This window comes from Lactuca sativa, chromosome 4, assembly GCF_002870075.4.
Source record: "Lactuca sativa cultivar Salinas chromosome 4, Lsat_Salinas_v11, whole genome shotgun sequence".
Taxonomy (NCBI): Eukaryota; Viridiplantae; Streptophyta; class Magnoliopsida; order Asterales; family Asteraceae; genus Lactuca; species Lactuca sativa.
Genome location: NC_056626.2, coordinates 56846202 through 56859356, shown reverse-complemented (window position 1 = coordinate 56859356; position 13155 = coordinate 56846202).

Genomic DNA, 13155 nt, shown 5'->3' with positions numbered 1-13155 from the left:
ATATATATATATATATATATATATATATATATATATATATATATATATATTCAAGCCCTATTTTTTTAGGCTATTTTTTTAGGCTATCTGCACCCGCACACCCGGAACCCATTAAAGGTTGGGTAATTTCACGAAAATTCAAGCCCTATTTTTTTTAGGCTATCTGCACCCGCACACCCGGAACCCATTAAAGGTTGGGCTTGATTATGATAGCATAAAAAGTAATATCAATCCCTCATGCACTTGACAATTTTAGTCCCTATGATTTTTTTTGTCCTATTTTTTTACTTGGTAGTTTCATTCGTTTTATTTTTAGATAAATTAACTAAGTATTAAAATGTTATTTTGACTCCCTCTACTTTTAACTTTGTAATATGTCATTTTCATCCTTTTCATTTTTCAAAACTTTTGTGTTTATCCCTCGTAGTATGTGTGTGTGTGTGTGTGTGTGTGTGTATATATATATATATATATATATATATATATATATATATATATATATATATAATTTGATTTTTCTTAATAATTTTCGTTCGTTAACTTATAAAAAAATTATGTGCTTATTGTTATATATGCATCAGGATAAATTCAAGTTGTTCAATATTTCGACATAAATTTGGATATTTTGTTACTTGTTTTTTTTATGTACTTGTCGCTATAAATTCAAATTTTTCTATGGCTCGACCTTTTTTTGACATTTTCATTTTTTTATGTACGCTTCATCGCTTCCTATATATTAGTCAGGTCACATATAATAATTTTTATATTATTATTTGAACTTTCGTTCGTTAAATTAAGAAAAATAATATCACTAGTTTATTTTTATGTACCTGTCAGTATAAAATCGGGTTTCTTTATGTTTCAACGTAAATTTTGTGTATGTTTTTGTTCTTGTTGTTATGCACATTTTCTATGTATGAGTTTGATCATATGTCACAAGTTTTTATTCGGCAATATTAATTGGAGTTAGTCAGTGATACTACCTTCGGTGGATGTTTCCAGCGATACCTGTCACCCTTCAACTTTGTGAAATGGCACTTTCAGCCATCTACTTTGTAAAATGTCACTTTTAGTGTCTCGACTTAGCACTTTCTAACATGTAAATTCCACTCCTCCATTTTTTAAAGTTTCATGTGTAATCTCCCTAGTTTATATAATATGATTTTTCTACGGTTACCACCCCTCAACTTTGTCAAATGTCATTTTGACCCCTTCAGTTTTGAACTTTTTAAAATATCATTTTTATCCCCTTAACTTTCTAAACTTTCGTGTTTACGCCATCCATCTTCAGTTTTCTCAGTCGTATTGTTCTTGTATATTATCTACCAACAAATGCAACAATATTTAACATTTATCAATACGATCATCAAAATTCAAATTACAAAACGTATTTTCACCGCCGAATTGCATGATGGGCAAAATACTAGTTTATCTTAAATTGTATTTATTTGTGTATTTGTTTGAGATGATTATATATACGATTATAAATATACATCCGTTAATGTAATCTACCGTGTAACTTTTTTGTATTTGAATGTGATGTGGTAACCACAATTTCATTTCTTTAAGTGACATGTAAGAATCTCCAAAATCACCAACCTGGGATAACACTCCATCAACCATTCTTTGGTTGTTAGCAACTATAATGTATTAATGTTGCTTAAATCATAGAGCTTGCCAATTTACTGGATTTCTTAATCATTGTGTTTCACCTTTATATTGTAAAATTAACAATTATTTTTGTAAAAAAAACATTGGAGCCTGTAACATTTAATTATTTGATATAATATATTTTAATTGGACGTTATCTTTAATATTTTTTATTCAAATCAAAATGTGTACGGAAAATTATTTATACTTGCAAAAAGTAATGTTCTTACTGATTTTTGATGTTTACAAAATAGAAGCTTCTGTGAAAAAAAGGCATGTTGACTATATTGTTCATACTAACTTTATCATTAGAGACGTAAAAAATAGATTTAGATGGTCCCATTTTTTTGGTCTTTTCTTAAAAAGTAAATTACTAAAATCGTCCCTATAGTTTGGTCAAAATTGCACGTTTGGTCCCTAATTTTCTTTTTGCACTCGGATCGTCCGTATGATTTGCTTTTGTTGCGTTTTTCGTCCCTATGGTTTGGTCAAAATTGCACGTTTATCCCTAACTTTATGTATGTAAGGGACGAAAAACGCAACAAAATCAAACCACAGGGACAATCCAAGTGGAAAAAAAAATTATGGACCAAACGTGTAATTTTCACCAAACCATAGGGACAATTTTAATAATTTACTCTTTCTTAAATGGTCTTTGTCCAGACCAATCCGGTTTTACAGTCTTTTTATTTATTCTTTTTTTGTGTTGGGGTTCGTTTTTTTTGGTTTGAATGCATAAAACGTTGTGTTAGATTGTTGGTAGAAGTTATGTATCTCTTAACTTGTAAAACATAGATTATTCTTAAACTTCAGTTATAATTTGATTAATTGTTTTGAAATCCTTCATTGAAGTTCACGAAGTAACTTTCAAGTAGAATATATTCTTGTTTTAGGCTAAAAAACTACGTTGAAAGTTGAGGTGGGTGATCTGTCTTTTCATTCCATAATTTGAAGCGGATTGATGTTGTGGAAACATGAAACTGAGCCTTTGACCAAAATCATTGATTGAGCTTGGTAAAGAAAATAAAACTTGCTGTTTTTTTTAAACATCAAACTATATTTTAGTTAGGAAAGAGTAGGGAAACAAAACAAAAGGTTACAAAAAGATATAGTTTTGTTTTAAACATCAAATAATATTAAATTAGCAAAGAGTTAGGAAAAAGACAAAGGTTAAAAAAACATATAGCTAAAATTTTATAACCACTCGCTTCAATTAACCTTCAGCTTGAAACATTTCTGAGAAATATACAGTAAAGTCATAATATTTTTAAAAAATTTATAATAAAATCTTAATTTTTTTTAACAAAAAAATCCCGACTATTTAACTTTTTTTGAATAAAAAATCCCAAAAAAACAAACTAATTTATTCACTTTAGTTCTTTTTGACCTGTTTAGCAGGTCATGTAACTAAATCGTTAATTTTTCCAAAATAATGAGATTTTTCTGCATATTTTATCAAAATTTATATATAATGTATAAACATATTTTTTATGTATTTATATCAATTTTTACTTATTTATTTATTTTCTAAGTTTTATATGTATATATTTACGTATTTTTATGTATTTTAAATGTATAAACGTATTTTTTACATACTTTTATATATTTTACATATTTTTATGTGTTATTTTTTATGTATTACATATTTATATGTATTTTTTAAGTTTTTTATATAGATGCTTATGTATTTTTATATATTTTAAATGTATAAACAAATTTTTTACGTATTTATATGTATTTTTCAGTATTTTACATATTTTTATGTGTTTTTTTATGTATTACATATTTATACGTATTTTTACATTTTTATGTATTTTTTAAGTTATATATACATAAATATATATATATATATATATATATATATATATATATATATATATATATGTGTGTGTGTGTGTGTGTATTTTATATATTTTAAATGTATAACCATATTATTTTTATGTATTTATGCATTTTTTATTTCAACTGGTCTTCACCATTTCATCCAATTCTCACAGCTTCTTCGAATATGTTTAGATGGTTTTCCTACATACCCATATATTTTAACTTTTTTGATTCGCTTATCTTAAAATTAAATATCGAATTAAAAAACAAAATAATAATTTATGACTTCGGGCAGAACGCGACCGTCACAGAGATGTTAAAATGAAAGATGATTTTATCGACCGCAAACAAAATATGTATCCCTTACAAATTCCGAATTTATGGGAGGAAATCATTATATCATACATACTTATAAAGTTAGCATTTTTTCTTAAATCTCATGCATTTGAAACCCTATTTTTTAACTTCCTCAAACCACATTTATTTGAAACTCCATCTTTTAACTAATGCAACTCAAAAGTTTTCTTAATTATGATTTAACACTCAAAAGTTTTATAACTTATATTATGTTTAATTAGCATTTAGTGAAAAATTTACTACATAAATGTCAATCTTTTGGAAAGATATCCATATAAATCATATACAAATTTCAAAAAGAAAAACAAACTTAAAGGTTTTTGTGTTGGATTGAGCTCTTATGACCACTTTTGAAGATATGATATTATATTAGAGCTTTTAATTTGTAAGTTTGTTATACTAATTCGTTTTTATGTTTTCTACGTTTTTTGATTTGTAATACAGTCGTTGTATATTATGTTTTAATCGTTAATATATTGATCATATAGGATGATGTCGAAAATATTTTAAATATGTTTTTTTTATTGTTTTGTAATTGTACCGTTTCAAAAAGATAATTAATTAAAACTCATACATATGTTATACTTTCCATCTCTCTCTCTCTCTCTTTCTCTCTCTCTCTCTCTCTCTCTATATATATATATATATATATATATATATATATATATATATATATATATATATTATAATAGTGGTCAAAACACTTTAATCAAAATTCATTTAAAATCTAATATTTCAAATGCTTTTTAATAATGATTGTAAAAATTTCAACATGTGTTACTTAATTGATTGGTTAATAAAAATATTAATGTTTTGAATCTCCTAAATCTTAAACTTATATTATTTAATTTGTTAGTTAACTAAAATATTTTTTCTACATAAAGATAACATTTTTATGTTTAGTTACTCATATTTGTTTATGTAATTAGAAAACAAGGTGTATATAGAATGATTACTTCAATTTCACATAGGAATCGATACCACTAGAGATATATGTTGTCTTTAACTAGTGGTAGGAGATCCACATATCCTTTTTAATTATTTATATTAATGCTTAGTAATATCTATTTTATATTCTTATTCACCTTAAATTTTTAGGTACAAATTAAGGAAGATGATTCTCGACGCACCAACATAAAGTCAAACGTACGCCTTGCAAAATATGTAAATAAAATTAAATATCATATTTACTAATCGAATTATTTTAAAACTCTTGATGACATTTATGTATAATGATATATTTTGTATGACTTCATTCTTAATTTCAATGTTTAATATTTGAAAGTTCATATATGAAACATTGGATGTTTTGGTGTAATATAAATAGTGTAATACAAAGTTTATTAGATCAACATTGTTTATTAATAGCTCATTCAAAACAACTTATTTCTTATTTTATCCAAAAAATATTATCGGACATAAGAAAAGTAGATTATATTAATGTTATACAAAAACTTATAATATATATTGGAAATTATAAAAGTAAAAGTAAAGTTTATAAGGTATGGACTATATTAGATAGTATCAAAATATAAATTGATGGTTTTATGTTATTTGATAATTCGATTAATGCCCAAAACATGACTAAAAACGTAAATTTCAACATATTTCTATTTTTTTTCCATAATTATTTTAACCACTTAAATGCATTCTTGTACAACGCGCGAGGTTACGCCTAGTATACTTATAAAGGAATCATTTTTCCTTTCACCACATTCATTTGAAACTCCCATTTTTTCTTTCACCACATTCATTTGAAACTCTCATGACTTTTCAATTTCTTTCTAATAATGATTATAAGTTGGTTAATAAGGTTAAATAAATATAAAACCTAAAGTGTAATCATATATAAACTAAATTTCAATATTAAAAGAATATATTTTCTTCTACTTATAAAGTTATGTTTTTAACTTTTAACATATTATATTTAATTTATTAGGTCTAATATGTTATTGTATACAAACCATTATCATTTTAAAGCTACAACTTTTAAGCAATTTGTATAAAATATTTAAACTGTTAATTTAAATATAACCTTACAGGATCAACTTAAATATAAACTTAAGTTTAACTTAAACAATCTAAAGAATATTTTGTAAATAGTTAAAAGTGATAAATTGTACTGTCTTTTTAATAATGATTATAAGTTGGTTAATAAGGTTAAATAAGTATCAAACCTAAAGTGTAATCATAAATAAACTAAATTTAATATTAAAATAATATTTTTACTTCTACTTATAAAGTTATGTCCTTAACTTTTGACATATTTTATTTAATTTATTAAATTTAATATGTTGTTGTATGTAAACCATTATCGGTTTAAAGCTACAACTTTTGAACAGTTTAGACAAAATACTTAAATTGTTAATTTAAATATAACATTATAGGGTCGACTTCAATATAAATTTTAGTTCCACTTAACAAACCCAAAAAATATTTTGTAAATAGTTAAAAATTATAAATTGTAGTGTGAAATGCAAAAACTAAATTGTAATATCAGTTTAACTAATATTTCCAAAAGATATTTTTATAATCGTTAAAAGTTTTCAAATAAGTTGCTTAAAATAACTAACTATAACAATCGTTAAAAATAACTCTATATAAATGATTATATTGTTATCTTTAAAAAAATGTTTGATGTTTTAAATAATTACAATGATAAAAATTAAAACGTTAAGCAAATAAATTTTAAAAAAATAATTAACAACAACAACAACTATAAATAACATTAAACCATATATTATATTTAATTTTATTCATGAGTAACCCACGGGTAGAGGTCATTCAAAAGATTGAGATTATGCGGTTTTAATAGATGTATATATTATCATATAATTCAAAATAATCAATATATTATATCAACTTAGTATACAAATTATTATATCAAATTTAACAATAACATTATTATTATATTAAAAAAACATATATTTGTAAAGAGTTCAGCCATATAGATGCTTCTGTGCAACGCGCGGGCATTCGCCTAGTTTAAGTATGTAATAGTTTTTGTAAGGTTCTTTACCTAATACCAAGGTTGTAAAAATGTGGATGGAGTGAGGTTAAGGTACTAATCGATTAGGCGGGACTAATCATGAGATTAATTAATGACCATTAATTGTTACGAAAATTATTCAAAAATTAATAAATATAAGTTTAATCCTAAGAATATAAATATACAATAATGTTTTTCTTTATACATAAGGCCAAATAATACAATGAGTTCACATGAAATCGTTAAATGTTTGATTGTAACAACCCAAAAATTCAATGTAAAAATTTTGTTTTTAATTCAACCATAAAACTTAGTAATACCAATCATTCAAAAATATATTAATGTAAAAACAGTTATCACATACAATCCCAAAGCCCAATAAGTTGTGGAAAACATGGGTGGATGCGTTGCGATCACGTCGGGCCCTTCCCCTTCGATCTGAAGTACCTGAAACCATAAACATAAACTATAAGCACAAAGCTTAGTGAGTTCCCCAAAATACCATATATCATACATACGATAGAGAATGTTATGAGCCAATCATAGTCTTGTCATTATGCCACGAGCCGTATCATGGTCTTTCCTTACCAGGCCAGGGGCCAAAACTCAGGGTCTTGCAGACAAGTGCCAAGAGCCACCTACTGGTCTTCCATGAAAGCATCACAAAGACAACTAGCATACAATCTATATCTAATTATCTACATATTTTCCAGGGTCCAAACTCTGGTCTTGCATACAAATTTTTCAGGAGCTACCTTCAGGTCTTTCATACAAATGCCAAGGGTCACCCCATGGTCTTCTTATAATACATAAGCCAATAGGTCGACATTGGTTCCTTCAGCCCATAGTACAATGAGAAGACTCACCTCAACTGATGATAACTGAAACAACACTCGATCCACTACGAACAATGCTTCTCACACTAAACTAAAACCAGAAACAAACCCAATCAATAATTAGGGTTTAGCCTAAACCCATGATCTAGTCCATTATTCATGATGATGAGGGAAAAATACCATTTTGCCCTTTATATACAAGCCTAACTAAACTAAGCCTAAAACCCCTAATGACCGGAGGACCAAAATTGATCCATTGGGCTTCTGCTGAGATGTTCAGTAGTTGCTAGATGCAAGGCCTACAGTTGGGAATAGAGATGAGCAAAGGAACCGATCCGACTAGAACCGGACCCGACCTAGGAGCCGAAGTTGGACGAAATTAAGAAACGAACCGGACCGTCGATTCTACCAGTTTTAGTTTTTGTCGGGTATTCGACGTTGGAATCGGTCCTCGAGAAATAGCAACGTATTTTGAGAAATATTTTGATTACAGTTTCGGTTTTTGCCAGTTCTTGTCGGGTCTTGAAACCTTGTCAAGTGTTGGATGTATTATTATTTTAGAAACATACTCTAATTTTTGAATGTAACTGCTATTAGATTCGTAGGAACATGCACTAACTTATTAATGTAATCTATATAAACAAGTGATTGCCAAACAATATATGAAAAACTACAAGTTTGATATTATAAAAAATAAGTCAATTTCTCTCTTTCAAACAACCATTACATCATTTTGTTGATATTAACCAAAGTACCCAAAAACTACCAACTCTTAACTAGAACATAACTGTCATAATTTCCTGATCACTAACTACCCATCATTAACTATCCAACATTCAAAATATACTTTCAAGTTTCCCCCAAAAAAAACTCTAATATGTGGATTCCAACATCTATTTGACATTTTGACTAATTATCTTATCTCTTCCCTGTTAGCTTCAAGTTGTGTATGGCATCCACAATGTCTATATATAACACAAAAGAAAAACGTTATTACTTAATAAAATGTAACAATTACTAATAAGACGTTAAAAATAAAATGTAACAAGTATTCTTGTATTACTAATAGCGAGGTCATCGCCAACTAACACACCGTGCACTTCGTCATAGTCATATATAGGAAAGCTACTCTTTCTTATCCAATTTTGAGTGCATATCAATGCCTCCACAATCACAACGGACAAATTAGTACGATAGTTGGTAATTACTTGACGACCGTTAGTGAATGTGGATTTGGATGTTATGGTAGAAATTTGCATCCCCAAAATATCTATTAACAAACAAATTAGTGTATAATACACGACATGAATTTATAAAATAAATATGAAAAATTGAAGTAAAAGAAGGTCGATACCTCTTGCCATTCGAGCAACGATCGGGAACCGCACCGCGTTAGTTTTGCACCATGTGAGGATATCATATCCTTTGTCAAATCTGATTGGGTCCTCATTTAAGTATCGTTGCAATTGACTTTCCGACGAAGTCAATGGGACACTTCCCGAGTTCATATAGCTTCCAAAGAATTCATTTTCATCATCAAAATTAACAACTTCTTCAGGAGTTTCTTGTTGAGACGACGAGGTCATGTTTGGTCTTTCCAAGTATGTATTGAAAAACTTGTCCAATTTGCATTTGATATCAATAACCTTTGCATGTGCTTTCGATTCTTTCTCATCAACAGAAATCTTATTATCTTTGTTCTTGGCTTTATGCATTTGGATAAAAACAATTTTCATAAACTTTGACTTGCATAATGCCGCAAAGAAGACATAATCACTTATATTGTCATAGTCACCCCAATATTTGTCATATTTTTCTTTCATATCCGGTACCATAAACAAAAAATATGGGTTGGTTTCATGTTTCCTAAGATGTTGCTCTATGTCTAGGATCTCCCGGTATACATATGGAAGATAAGCTTTGATGAACACGAAACTTTTTCAGTTTTATTCTTAAACTTTTCAAGGAACTCCATCATCTTTTTAATCATCTCAAATTCTGAATGTGACGGTATCCTTTCCACACTTTTCTAAAACATTGGATCTATAAAAAAGAACAAAGAAAATACAATCAAAGTTTCATATATGTTGCTGGAAAAAAATAGATTTGGTATGCTATATTCTAAGACATGTAACTCATTCAATTTTTAAACAAATCAAGCATTTTTATAGTAAAAAATTATCTACAAAACCTAAACAACATGTAGGAAAAAGATTCAGGTCAATACAACTTAAATTGAGTGAGTTATGCAACTTTCAAAATTTGGACAAAATGCTAAATTTGTAAATATTGCTAATTTTTAGTGTTGAAACGGATTTGGTTTTATTTATCATGATGGCTATATACGAGAAAAGCATCTTTCACATCGTATGCTGATCTTAGCAATTCAAAAGGTAGAGTTCCACCGTGTTGGGGTTTCACCACACAAAAATCTTTGAGTTTCTACAGCCGCATCCTTCATGGCTTGTTTAAAGATCTTGATCTTTTGCGGGGAGGCTCTAATGTATTTCACCGCATCCTGTATGTTTTAACCCCGTTTTCACAACTAGGTTTATGATATGAGCCATAAACCTAATGTGAAAATGTATTCCATTCTCGTAAATACCCGAAAGTTCTTTCACAATGATGTTGATTGTCGCGTCAACGGTCATCGTCATGACATTCTTCATGCCCCACTTGTTTATGAAAATTAGCAACTCTTGGGCCATGTCTTCAGCTTTGTGAGTATCAACCTCTCTAAAGTTGACTACCCTTTTGTGTATGACAAAATCTTCGGTAATTGAGTAGGTCGTGACAACCATAAAATTTATCTGTTAACACGAGGATGTTCACGTGTTAGTTGTCAAGTGGATAGTTGTTTTGGGGTTGCTTAACTGTTTGTGCAACTTCTACCTCTCCGTTATAGAAGGACACAACATCACGAGAAATTTTATGCCTTGAAGGCAATTTTACCCAACCATTGAGGGTGTTTACAAATTCAATGAAGACCTCGTTTTCAATGAATTTAAAGGGTAGTTCCACGATGGTGAAAAGCCCTAGTAAGGCAAGTTGGATCATCGTATCATCATGTTTCCATATGTATACATGACCCTCACCATTAGGAGCTTTCGTAAATGATAACTTTTGTTGTTTGTCATCATCTTCATTCGGTTTGTTGTCTGGATTTAACTTGCAACCATTAAAATGTTTTTTTGTTGAAGTTATCCCATTCCGGTTTGCATCTGCGACTCGTAATTTTAAGCAACAATTACATTTGACACACTTTCTTTAAATTCCATCTTCCTCCTTTACCCATTATATCTCGAAGTAATCCCAAAGAGGAGCGGTACAATTATCTCTACCCTCACCTCGTCTGGTTGGGTTAATCCGGTCCTTTAACTCCTTTTAAGTCATTTGTTTTGTTCTTAGGTTTTGACTTTGTTGGGTACTTTTGTAGTGTTTGCTTTTTTGGTAGTGGTGGTTTTTTTGTTGGTGTTGCTTTTTTTGGTTTCTTCGTTTTTGTGGAGTTGCAAATTTTCTTTCTTTTGATGGTTGTTGTTCTTGGGGATCCTCTTCTTGGTCTAATTCATCACTTGTTATAACATGCCATGCTGGTGTTTCTTTTATATAATCTTCTCCTGAATCTTCTCCATAACCCTATATTCTTAAAATAAAACATATAATTAGTACATTGTTAAATTGTTACTAAAACAAGAAAAGTAAGATTTGATATGCTTTCTTGTGGGCTTTGTAAGTCATTCATTTTTAACCAAATCAATTGTTTTTATAGTCTAAAATTAGCTACAAAACCTAAAAAACATGTAGGAAAAAAACCAGGTCAATAAAACTTAAAATGAGTGAGTTATGCATATTTGAACAAAAAAGTCATATTATGTTTAATTGCTGAAACAGAAAAAAAATTACGATTTGATATGCTTCTTTGCGGGGCTTGTAACTCTTTCAATTTTTAACCAAATCAAGTGTTTTTATAGTCTAAAATATCTACAAAACCTATAAAACATGTAGGAAAAAGAATCAGGTCAATAAAACTTAAATTGAGTGAGTTATGCACATTTTAACAAAAACGTCATAATGCGATTTATTGCTGAAACATTTTTTTATTTTATTTGATATGCTTCCTTGCGGGGCTTGTAACCCATTCAATTTTTAACAAAATAAAACATTTTTATAGTCTAAACTTATATACAAAACCTAAAAAACACGTAGGAAAGAGATTATGGTCAATACAACTTAAATTGAGTAAGTTATGCACATTTATCAAAAAATTCAGAATGTGATTTAATGCTGAAAAAAAATTCTAATTTGATATGCTTCCTTGCGAGGCTTGTAACTCATTCAATTTAAAAAAAAAATCAAGCGTTTTTATAGTCTAAAATTATCTACAAAATCTAAAAAACATGTAGGAAAAATATTCAGGTCAATACAACTTAAATTGAGTGAGTTATTCACCTTTCAAAATTTGGACAAAATGCTAAAGAAGTAAATATTGCTAATCTTACTTGGTTATCAAAGTCTTTTCTAATCCAATTATTTGAATTACCATCTTGATTATTGGCATCAATAAGATCCGAGTTTCGGTATCTTAATGATGGTAAATGTAACGCCCGTAGATTCGGGCTAGTCAATTTAGAGGCAATTAAGTGTCGGAAATGACTTTTCAAAAAAAGATTATTTAGAATAAATAATCTTAACCAAGTTGTAGAATATGTCTCAAGGGTTTTGTACATATAAAGAATTCCGAAATCCGAGTTATAACGAAGAAGTTATGGCCCGTCAAAGTTATACGACAAAACTGGCACGACACCGAGAGACGTAAATAGTGAATTTACGATAGAGGAATTTTTAGCCTTAGTGATCTAAACAAAAGTTGTAGTATACGTTAAACCGAGAACATACAAAAAAAAAAAGAACGTCCAAATCTTACTTCGTATGAGGAAGTTATGAATTTTCTAAGATTTGACATATCAGTGCACGGCCCGAAACTCGAATTTTAGTTCGAGTAGTTTTTGGCCTACGCGACCTAAATGAGAGTTGAAGATCTCATTAATAGGAGCTCAACAATAAAAAGACAGACGAAAATGGAGTCTGTATATAGAAGTGATGAATTTTACGCGGACATTTAACAGTATAATCTCCTCCTGCTGTTAAATTTAAGATCGGTCGAGAATTAGCCGATGGAGTCTAAATAAAAGTTGTAGATCTTGTTTTTACCTATGCGTGGAAAAAAGAACGTCGAAAACGGAGCTCGTATGCAAAAGTTACGGGGTTTAGAAGTCAGCGGGGTGCTGCTGCAAAAGGGGTGATGTGGCTGAATATGGGCCAAGACTTTCTCCCCAAGAAAAGCCATCAGGTGATGACACGTGGCACCGAATCGGCGAGTCAATGAACCTACTTGGCGAGTCCATCAGGAACTCAGCCTATAAATAGAGATGTCGGGTTCCATTCATTCTCACACCTTCCTCTTCCACTTTATCTCTCTACTTTCTCTCTCTAGCCTCC